A 12,311-nucleotide genomic window follows, 5' to 3' on the forward strand; every position below is an offset into this window, starting at 1 on the left:
ACATATATGAATAGAACAGGGTCACCTACTTAATTTTGGGAGTATTTCGGTCTCTTAGAAGAAACTACCTCCCAAAATTTTAAAGAATGAAAAACATATATAAGGGTAAACACAATGAAGGGATGGAATATGGCTATAAAGATAAAAAATTTTTTTAAAAAAATTTCTAAAAAAAAGAGTTGTTAAGATAAGTTAGTTGGGAGAATAAAGAAAAAGAAAGTGAAGAGATTTTGCTCAGGCTGGAGACTAGAACAAAGCCCTGTGCTAGATTTATGGTATATTTTGATCTATTAGAAGAAGTTGTATCACAAATTATTTTTAGAAGAAAAAAACCCTATGTGTATACAAAAAATAAAGTTAGATACAACGAAGGATAAAACATGACTGTAATAATGAAGTTTCAAAAAGATTTTTTTGAAAGGTATTGTTAAGATAAACTAGTTAAAAATGTTAAAAGAGGAAAGGGTAAAAGTTAAATTTAGCAGAAGAAAAAAATAAAATTTAAAAAAATTAGTTAACTTTGCAAGACTACAGTATCATGGGGAGAAAGCCATGAATTCCATGTTTTGTTTTCTCCTTCTCTGAAGTTCTGCTGTTCTTCTTGGTAAGTGAACTTGGTATTGGCTGGATTTCTTGTTGATCTTCCGGGGGAGGGGCCTGTTGTAGTGATTCTCAAGTGTCTTTGCCTGAGGCAGAATTGCACCACACTTACCAGGGGCCAGGCTAAGTAATTTGCTTGGGTTTGCTTTGGGGAGCTTTCCATAGAGTTCTGGAGGACGGGAATGAAAATGGCAGCTTCCCAATCTCTGGCCCGGAGGAACCAAGAGTTCAGGCACACTCCTCAGTGTGCCCTCGGAGAAAAGTGCTCAATCACTCCCATCTCCCTGGCCTCTGGCTGTGCTCCAAGCTCACCCAGCCTGTGACCAAGCGTCTCTGTCTCTGGCACACAGACCCACCTGGAGTTTCCAAACACCGCAGATCCCTGCTCTTCCAGGGGTGTCTCCCTGGATCTTATGGGGTCCCCACTCACAGAGCCACGTGTTTTGCCATGGATCACAATTTAAGGTAACCCTGAGTTGAGAGCTCACTCCTATGCTCCATCTTTGTAGCTGGCTTCCCTGCTCTAATACCTGTGAGCCCTGCGACACTCAGACACCCCCGATCCTTCTGTGACCCTACGGGACCTGAGACCACGCTGTCCCTGCATGGGCTTCACCCCAGTTTAGCCTCTGGAGTAGTGTCCCTCCGTGGAGCAGACTTTTAAAATTTCTGATTTTGTGCTCTGTTGCTCCACTGCTTGCTGGGAGCCAGTCCCTCCCACCATGGTCTATCTTCCTGTCACTTTGGATTCACTTCTCTGCCGTCCTACCTTTCAGAAAGTGGTTGATTTTCTGTTTCTAGAATTGCTGCTCTTCTTCTCTTTGGTCTTCTGTTGGATTTATAGGTGTTCGGAATGGTTTGATAAGCTATCTAGCTGATTTCCTGCTACCTGATGTCATCTCAGCCTGCTACTTCTCAGCTATCTTGACTCCAGGATGATCAAAACTTATCTGATAACATGTTTACTCCTTCTTGGATTTATTTCTTTGCTGTAACTGTACTTGAATATAACTTTATATCTCCTTATTTAATTTTTTTAAAGTTTGAGGTAAGAGATAATTCATTTTACATATTTTTCTGGTTAAAAATGCTTCTCTGGGGGCACTTTTTACTTCCTTAATTAGGTCATAGGGTTCTAACAGTAGACATTGCTAAGGGATGAGGGAAATGTCTCTAAATGATTCTTAGGTGGAGATTGTACATATATATCATAAATACATGTATTTATATATGTGTTATATATATTATATATTAATAAACTGTGACTATGACAAGTGCTTTGAAAATTGCTCTAGCCAAACTTAGCTGATGATGAAGGTACTTCACAAAGGGATTCCATATACTTTTTAGGTATTTCAGCTGTTTGGTTTTTTTAAAACCTAGTTGAACTAGATCAGCAAACTAGGAGAAGGGAAGAAAACTTTTACTCCTTGACTTCAAGCCATTTTTCACTGGGAAAAAGTCATTGTGTAAAAGTGGAGATTGGGAGATTTTGCAATCTACCAAGGCAGTTCTGCCTGAGCTATATTATGACCTTGTATTAAAACCCTCAATTTCTGCTATACTCCCCTTAGTTATTTTTTTTATAAAGCATCTCATGTTTTTTCAGGTCTTTTAATACTTTATCTACAGCCAAGAAATCTCGATAACAAAATAAAACTGCCCTCTCCAAACAAAATATATCACCACAAAACATTTTATAAACTATTCAATTTTTGTTATGAAATTTTAGTGCATTATACATAAAGAAATAGATAGATGATAGATAGATAGATAGATAGATAGATTATATAGACAGAAAAAAAGGTGATAGATGCCGTTGCACCAAATTGAAAACATTTTTTTGTTAAATCAGAGTCATTACTAAGTAAACAGGGACTTGGGGACTTATGATTCTACTTTACTGAGCTGAACATTAGGATTTTTCTTTTAAAATTTTATTTATTTGTCAGAGAGGGAGAGAGAGAGCATAGCAGGGGGAGTGGCAGGCAGAAGGAGAGGGAGAAGCAGGCTCACCTGGCAGGAAGCCTGAAGCTGCTCACCTAGCAGGACCCTGGGATCATGCCTTAGCCGAAGGCAGGTGCTTGAAGACTGAGACACCCAGGTGCCCCATAGGATATCACAGTGTGATTCTAGCTGCACTTTTATATTTAAGTAATATTATAAAAAGGCATATTTTCTGAAATATTAATATATGCTGGTAAAAAAGCCTCATGCACTTTACTATGCTTTTTGGTTTCACCTAGTTATATAATAATGATTCTTAAAGTTAATCATTAAAAAATGTGCTTTGCCCTTAAATGACCCTATTTCTTTCCTAATCTCATCAAGGAACTTGCACCACTCAATGAGCAGATTTGAAAACCTAATTCAAGTTAATTTATAAAAAGTGTTTTAAAAAATTTCCATTTCAATCCAAAAAAATATTGTTACAATGTGTTAAAGACCATCCATAGCATCACTATTACTTTAAGAAATATAAACCATTATCTTTACATGCCCAGTCTGCTCTAAGTGGTGGCAGCTGGTTAAATCTCTCTTTAAAAACTATTCAATGTAATAGTCCAAGCATAACTACAGATGCAGAAAATGTAAATTTAAAATTTTAGTATTATTGACCCCAAGCCACCTGCTAATTCCCAGGGGCTAAGAAACCTCTAAATATTTATTTCATAAGGATTATGTATCTTCACCAAATCTTCTACTTCTGCTTATATTTTTGAAACAAATCCATGATCACAGTGGAAAGAAGTGTGAAAAAGGAGTTCCAGGTCACCATTACACAACAGACTTCCTGCCACTTTGACTCAGAATGTCTAGACAGTTCAGAAGTGAAAGGGAAAATGACCAATTTTGTAATTTGTTTCCATACCTCCCAGATGACAGTTAAACCAATTGGCCTCCCCATCTGTTACAGAATCTTCAGGTAAATTCTGTTATTGGTAATGTCCTGGACCTGAAGTCCTCACTAATTAATTTCCTTCTTGTGGGTCTTTGACAAGGATATCTGAGCCAATTCTTGAAGCATCAGTACAGTTGCCACAGGCTAACAATAGGAAGTGAGTTTTTCTGGCTGAAAGGAAAGCATGTTTAAGGCTAGCAAGGTGTGAGCAGGAAGGGTAATTGAGTGCACTTAAACTTCTGAATGCCTAGCAGACTTATAAAAGTAGATGAGACCTCCTCCCTCACTATGTCTCCAGAATGTAGCACAGATGCTGCAGAAGAATGGGTGCTAAGTTCCTAGTTTTTGAAAGACTGGATACATTAGTAAATAAAATAGGTTGTGGTCCAATAGTAAAGACTTCCAGAACTATTCTAAGGCATTGTTGGCATTTGGGGACAAGCTGAGTTTTAGCAGCTTGGTGAAGGCCTGACAATTGTGCTAAAATGCAGTAGGCAGGAGACCTGTTATCCCACTACTGTGTTTACTTGTCCAGATGATGGATGATTAGACTGAGCTAAGGTAATGATCGTGAGCAAGAGAGGGAGGCATACTGGAGGGGGAACCATCGGGTCTTACCATCAGTTTGTTATGCGCTAGGCAAGAGTGAAGAAGTCAAATGTGAGGCTGTGGCTTCTAGTCAATAAAAGCAGAAAAAGGGGCATTATTTCCTGAGATAAGATGTGCTGGTGAAAGAACTGTTTGGGACAAAGCAGGTGCAAGTGGGACATTAAGGTGGAACTCTACAGGAAGTAGGTGAAAATGAAAGGGCTTGGGTTTATAAATATTCATTTGGAAGTCACTGCAGAAGGTGGGATATTTGAAGCAAAATTCCTGAAAGTGGAATTTGTTTCTTTGGACAATAATTTGTAATTATTATATTAAGCTATTATTTTTGCTTCACCGAGTAAAGGCATATGGGCAATCCTGACCGTTGGACCCACATTTTTTTTATTATAAATAGTTTGAATGTTCATGATACAATGACCTAGTAATCTAGACCAGATGTAGAGACTAGAGACAACACTGAAAAGGCATGCAGGAGAAAAACTAGTGAGAATTTGGATCTCAGATTAAGGTACAGTTCCTGTTGCTAATGAAACCCAAAGCCTTGGCGTGTAGTGGATGTTTAGTAAATTTAGATTCAGTGAAGGAAATTTATTTCATCTTGTAGACAGGATCTCTGACCTATGAGATGGATGACCCAGTTGATATTTGTGTGAATTCTTCATATCTTACCTCAACTCTTGCCCAACCCTCCGAAGCAATAAGTAGTGTGACAAGAAAGCCCATGTTGGCCTGGAGCTTGCCCACTCTTTGCCAGAGGAGCTCGAAAGTGGTGGGAAGAGCCCAGGCTTTGCACTGAGTCTGCCTCTGTGAGGTCTGGGAAGTTATTTACTTGTCACTCACAATCTTAGTTTCTTCAACCCGAAATGGTTGCAACAACCACAATAATAGAAGGATTAGAAGATAGTAGGTTTAGAAAAAGCACTTTGAAAACTGTAAAGTAAGTTTTTGTGGCCTTACTCAAAAAAATAAGCATTTTTATGATGAGATAAAAAATATCCAAGATGAAATCAACTGAAAAAGAAAATAAAAAAAGATCCCAGCTTTGTAGAAGAGGACGGTTTTATAAATAGATGCACAATACCAGCCAGCTGTTCAAAATAATTGCTGGGCGCTATCTGGTGATCACAACTTGAAGAGTCATCAGTGCAATTATTTCATACCAGATCAGTCCAGCGGGTCTGTTGAATCCTCTTGCTTGTTGTGAGTGAATGAAACACTCATTATTCTTGAAATGCCAACGTTGCATGCTCCTTTCTTTTTCCATAATAAGCAATGACTTCAACAGTACAAAAAAAAAGTGTCTAATATAGGACAGTGATACACTAAATCTATGAAGAAATAATCAGTGATATCAATCTTGCTAGATTAAATAATTAGAAATAAAATATGAAGGAAATGGATACATTTATAAATATTACATTTTAAAAGTTGACTGTGGGGAGGAATTGAGACCACCAGACAAACAGAGACCTTTGTCCTGAATAAGAGGAGCTCAAATTCTTTACCAATTTTATTTTAAAACATAAAACATAGATAATCAACTGGTCTGGGTCAAATTTCTTTGCCAGGAAATCAGTCACTATTTTTGGAACATTTTCTCTACTTTCCCAACCTATAAATAAACACACATTTTCCCTTTCAGTTTTACCAAGTGACCTTTATATTTTATCTCCTATTTATCCCTTTTCTCTCCTGAATTATTACCTTTTTCCCATAATGGGCTATTCTCACGAGCACACACATAAGCTGTATTTCACCTGTCTTGAGAAACAAAGGCAAAAACAACAACAACAACAACAGCAAACCCTTTCTTAATGCTTGCATCTTCTTTTTGTTGCCCTGGATGTGTTCCTTTTACATGAAACATTTTCTTTACAGAAAGAATTGTTTCTAGTGCATTGTTTTCGATTCCACTTCCTTTCTTCTCATTCTCCCTAGAGCCCACTCAGCACTCTGCTTACAGCGTTTGTTAGGATCACCCATGACCTAGTGGTCGATGTGAAGCCAAAGCTTGTTTTCTTTCCACAGTAATTGGGTTACAAGAGTGAGGGGCTGATTGGTATGGATGGGGTTTCTTAGAGAAGACTCCTTCAAGGAAATAAGACTTGAATTAAGGAACAAGCAATAAGAGATATAAGTTGAGCCTCCTCACTTTGACTGTGTGTGTGGTATGGGGAGATTCTGGATTATACAGGAATATTAGAAGTAAACTTTGGTTATTCAGTAAATACCTATTGAGTATGGACTGAGTTTCAGGCACCATTTCAGGGTTACCAGTATAGTGAAACATACCAAGTCCCTGCTCACAGGAAGCATGAGAATCCTCTCCTTTCAGGTTGAGAACTGACAATAAACGTGTAATCTGTGACAAGCATAAAGGACAAACAGAGTAATGGCAGTAGGGAGTGCCAGGGAAGGAGGGTGGGGAGGGAGGGAAGGAATGCCGCTTAATAAAGCACAGGGAAGGGCTGCTTGATAAAGTGACATTTGAACAAAAACCTAAAGGAAATGAGCTAGCCAGAAATCTTGGAAAAGAATATTTCAGGGAGAGCGCGGAGTAAACGCAAAGGCCAGCAAGGTGGAGTGTTGGCCCGTAGAACAGTGAGGAGTCTAGTGTGGCTGAGCAGCGTGAGGACAGAAGAATAGTAGCACCTGGGGTCAGAGGGCCAGGTCATGTGGGGCCTTTTGGCCATTGCATATTTTGGAATTTTATTCTGAGTGAAAAAGGAAGCCATTAGAGGGTTTTGAGAGAGGCGTGACCTGATCTGACTCCCATTTTTAACAGTCTGGCTGCTCTGAGGGGAACATTCTATGTAGGGGCAAAGGGCAAAAGCAGGAAGGCCTTTAAGAAGTTACTCTAATGCAGGAAGGAGATGATAGTGGCATGGGTAAGTGAAGGTGCTGGTGAGAAATGGTCAGACCCTGGGTATGCTTTGAAGATAGAACCACTAGGACTTGCTGAAACATTCATTATTTGAGAGAGAGGGCATAATCCAAGTTTTGAAGCCTGACCAAAAAGAATGATGGAGCTATTGTTGATTGCAGTGGGAAGATTTGGAAGAGTACGTTGGGGCCTTAGGTTAGAGGTGGTGGAATCATGTGCGGTCTGGGGCAAGTTGAGTTTTCATGTCTATGAAATATCTAAGTGGGGGTGTCGGGTAGGATATTGGATACATGAGTCTGCAGCTCAGGTGGAGGTCTAGGCTGAAGAGATAACCGTAAGTGTCATAAACAGTGTATTTAAAGCCATGAGACCAGAGGAGATCCCCTTGGAAGTAAAGGTAAGTAAAGAAGAGGAAGTCTGAGGACTGTGCCCTAGGATACCCCAAAGTTAGATGTCTGAGGAATGTAGAGGCTCCGGCGTAGATTCCTGGAAGGAGTGACCAGGGAGACAGGAAAATAAAAAAAGAGAAGAACAACAAGAAGAACAACAAAGTGATATCTAGAATCCAAGTGAACAGGGTGTTTGAGAAAAAGGCAGCCACCAGCAATATCGAGTTCTGCTGATAGTTCATACAAGACCAGGACTGAGAATTGACCATTGTCCATGTCACTCATTTTAGTGTGAATCTCAATTGTCCCTATAAAATGTAACACATCCTTTTTGTATATTTTGGCTTAGGGTCCAGAATTTCTTTCTGATGCTATTGTGAATTGGATACTTTCTATTTTTAATACACATTCTTGAATATATTGAGAACAATCAACTAGAACTTCTTGTCCCACAAATTGTTATGATAGAGACAGTGCTGGTGCTTCTATTCGAGGCTTTGAGGAACTTGAGTTGCAAATGCTAATTTTTTTTTTTTTTTTTTTACTTTTCATATATATATTTTTTTTTCCAATTTTTTATTTATTTTCAGCGTAACAGTATTCATTGTTTTTTCACCACACCCAGTGCTCCATGCAATCTGTGCCCTCCCTAATACCCACCACCTGGTTCCCCCACCCTCCCACCCCGCCCCTTCAAAACCCTCAGGTTGTTTTTCAGAGTCCATAGTCTCTCATGGTTCACCTCCCCTTCCAATTTCCCTCAACTCTCTTCTCCTCACTAGCCATCAGGGAGATTCAAATCAAAACCACATTGAGATACCACCTTACACCAGTTAGAATGGCCAAAATTAGCAAGACAGGAAACAACGTGTGTTGGAGAGGATGTGGAGAAAGGGGAACCCTCTTACACTGTTGGTGGGAATGCAAATGCTAATTTTAAACACATGCCAACTAAAAGCCCTAAATCAGGGTGAGGGGTGGGTAATTGTTCTTCATATCATGTGGTCATGATTTCATTTTATACCCATCCTTGGAAATTCTGTAAGGGGGGTTATGATGAGACAATAGGCTTCTCTCTCTTGTTGAAGCTCCAAGGTTTAAGACACCACTCTCAGATCAGAGGCTCTGCTGTCCTTACCCCTAAACAATCGCATCCATGTGTGTCCAGTGAAGAGCAGCATAGGGTTGTGGGTGAGCATGTTGGCTCTTTGAGGAGCAACTTGCACCATGCCGGTTCCATAGCAGGATGCAAGGGCATCAATCTGAGTTTAAAACAAAGGTGATTATTTGTTCCTTTTGTTTTGTAATATCTCATGGACCCTGAAATGTCCTACATGTTACTGTGGTTCCAGCAGGTAGTTCAATTTCCAAGTCATGATGCTGAATTAGGTCCACATGCCTTTGTTTTCTGCTTGCTTAAAAAAAAAAAATTACAGGGGCACCTGGGTGGGTCAGTGGGTTAAGCCTCTGCCTTCAGCTCAGGTCATGGTCTCAGAGTCCTGGGATCAAGCCCTGCATCAGGCTCTCTGCTCAGCGGGAAACCTGCTCCCCCCACCCCCGCCTGCCTCTCTGCCTGTTTGTGATCTCTTAAAAAATCTTTTAAAAAATCACAATGTAACTCTAGTCTTAATTTAACTTTTTCATACATTTGCTCTTCAAGGCAGAGAGCAAAAATTATTGTGGTCAGCGGTGTTCATGGCATTTCAATGTACCATGTACCAAAACTCAAGAGAAAATTCCTGTGCTATTTTCAGACCAATATCACCACTTCTGATGAGCCCTGAAAAGTCATTTGAACTCAACTAAATTGAATTAACTCTACTAAGTCAATTGACTCATCTTTTTAAAAAAGGTATGAAAATAAAATATTAAAACGTGAGACAAAGGAGTTTCTTTTTTTGATGGCATCTTGGAGGCTGAACCCACGTTTTGTGGCTGTTTGTCCAAGTAGTTTTCTGAGTAGGTGCTGGATTATAACAATGGATGTGCACATTTTTCGAAGACCAGTGTTCATCAAAGTACCATCTAGAAATCAATAGACCCTAATAATATACCCTGGACCTACTTCTCAAATCTAAAGGGGGATCTGGTGCTACCGGCTGCTGCAATGGGGGCACATTTTAGAAAGTTGAAAGCTGGGGCATCTGGGTGGCTCAGTCATTAAGCATCTGCTTTCTGCTCAGGTCCTGATACCAGAGTCCTGGGATGGAGCCCTGCATGGGGCTCCCTGCTCAGTGAGAAGCCTGCTTCTCCCTCTCCAACTCCCCCTTCTTGTGTTCCCTCTCTTGCTGTGTCTCTCTCTGTCAAATAAATAAAATCTTAGAAAAAAAAAAAGAAGTTGAAGGCTTCTATTTTAAGGGAATTCACATTCAGGAAAACAAAACTTAGGCGTAAAGAGTGCAGTTGGATACATCATGGATTTGGGGGATGAGACTGCCAAATTTGGAAAAGTCCCCTTTCCCTGTGGATCTCAGAGGGTCACTTTGTGATATTTGGCTCGTTAAAGTATAAGAGATGGAATCACCTTTGTCCAGAAATCCAGATATACAAGAAAGAGATATACAAGATATGCAATATATACAAGATATACAAGAGATATACAAGAAATCCAGATATTCAAGAAAGAGAACACAAAAATTTGTCTAGGTGTTTGACTGCCTTGCACTCTGGTCACATGAGAGTGGTGTAGTGTGATACTTACGGTTAGGAGACACGCTTATAAGCTTTTGACTTTTTAAATAAACCTGCTTCATGGGTACTAGTTTGGTCATAACAGGTTTATTTCTGTAGTTGATTGTTAACAAAGCCATAGAAAGTGAGTTTTGCCTTGTGTGATCAAAGAGCTTGGGTATTGTATGGCTCCCCTATCTTGGCTCTTATCACCGTTTCAAGATGCCCAATGACTTCAAAACTCCTAGGCCACGGTGTTGCCTGTCATTTCTGAAAGCACGTCACCCATGGGCTTCATAGAGTCCTGGGAATTGATGCATTTGGTGGCAACCATAGCCATGGCCTTCTCAAATTTGTCTTTGTTTAGGTCAATCCCAAGAAACCTGGGTACCCAGCCAGCTTACAGCTCATGATGACTGAAAGGCCATCCCTCCCAGGCCAAAGACAGCACGATTTCACCACAAGGTGACCTGTAAATGCTAGAAGTAGGATCAAAAGGCAGTATCAAGAACACAAAATTTGGAGGCTCTGTATGGTATCAGGATTGGATGACTTATTCTGATGATAGTGCTTCAAAGAGGATTAGAAACAGCAGAAGGTCTGAGAACAGAAAAGGAATGAAAACAGTATTTGCCAGATAACTGAAAACCCTTTATAAAATGTTGTATTCAAGCCTTTGCGTGGGAGTTTCTGTAGCCTTCCTGGCCACCACCCACAACCTCATCTTACCTCATAATGGGATGAAATAAGTGTCAAGATATCTATTATCTCTTCTCCACAGAGTTATTCTAAATCTAGGTTTGCTCTGACTAACATTAGCTTAAATAACCACGACTCAGAGTCATTTGTAAATAAATTGGTTTTTCATCCAAGTCAAACCTCCACAATGCCATTAAGTGATCCATGTGTATGTAGCTCTAGGAAGGAAATGACGTTAATCAGTTTTGGGACTTTTACTCAGCTATATTAAAGAAGGCTCTAGCCAGAAGTTATTTTCCTGCTAGAAGAGTCCTAATTCTGTTTCACATCAGGTATCAGAGAGACCTGAACACACGGAAACCCATGGAACAGGTATGACACTTATTGTGATAGTTTCTCCCTCCCTCCCTCCCTCCCTTCCTACCTTTCCTCCTTCCCTAAATGTAGAGGCTTATGGGTGAGCAGGGCCTAATTTAAGACCTTCTGATTCTCTGGTTTTGTCCTTCCTTGAAGAGACCACCTGAAGGAACACCTTGTGTATATATACGTGCACGTGTGTTTTGAAATGTCTGTACCTATAATCAGAGATTTACAGAGAACTACAGATATATTTCACCTACTGTCCATGGGTTTTAATGTCATTCTCTCAAGTATCATTCATTCATTCAATAAACTTTATTGATGGATTCCTTAATGGGGAGAATTTTGCACCAGAAACTCAACTGGGTATGTTCTGCCTTTCCTTTCAGTTTATGTACTAGCTTTATTGTCCAGATTTGAGACAGAAGCTTTTGTTGCTGGTTGCATTTCAGGTTCTATATTGAGGCATGAAAGCTTATGATTTTAGCTCAGTCTTCTGAAGTTCATTCAACTTTGTCTCTAGTAAGTGTTTGACTTACCAAGGCGGCCCTGAAGTGCGATCTTTCTAATCACAAAACTGTACCACTCAACTTCTCCCTGGGTCTCAGCTATCCATCTGTCAAGTGATAGTTTCTTGACCCTCCTGTTACTTGCCTCTGAGCCTCTAAATGGATCATGGCCCTATCCTGCTAACTGTGCCTTCCATCTGAAAACAATGACAACCCCACCAAACAAGAAAATGAACAACAAACCAATGACCCTCTCCCTCTCCCAGCCTTTCTCTTTGAAGGAATGGGAATTAGAGATTAATGTCTGTAGTAAATTACCCATATCATTATTGCAGAAGAATACTACAGTCTAAAATAAAAATACCAAATACAAGAATTTTAAAATATAATTAGGTTCTACTTTTTACCATTGTTTTTCTTCATTGTTCCCATCCCCTTAGTGTTCTTTGATGAAAAAAAAAATCTGTGTTTCACTATTCTGGAAGTTTTTTTTTGTTTGTTTGTTTTTGTTTTTTTAAGATCCATTTATTTGACACAGAGAGAGCGAGAGTACAAGCAGGGGGAATGGCAGGCAGAAGGAGAGGGAGAAGCAGACTCCTCGCTGAGCAAGGAGCCTGATGCAGGATGCAATCCCAGGACCCTGGGATCATGACCTGAGCTGAAGGCTGATGCTTAACTGACTGGGCCAC

General features: G+C 39.9%; 1 long non-coding RNA gene across 1 annotated transcript in view; it reads left to right on the forward strand.

Moving 5' to 3' along the window:
- Positions 1–857: 857 nt before the first annotated feature.
- Positions 858–12,311, forward strand: part of LOC308339228 — a 39,554-nt gene continuing 28,100 nt past the window's right edge. Inside the window, exon 1 of the long non-coding RNA XR_013966479.1 lies at positions 858–1,065. This is a non-coding gene — a long non-coding RNA (uncharacterized lncRNA). The remainder of the gene's footprint in view (positions 1,066–12,311) is intronic.

This window comes from Martes martes, assembly GCF_963455335.1.
Source record: "Martes martes genome assembly, chromosome: 2".
Lineage (NCBI taxonomy): Eukaryota > Metazoa > Chordata > Mammalia > Carnivora > Mustelidae > Martes > Martes martes.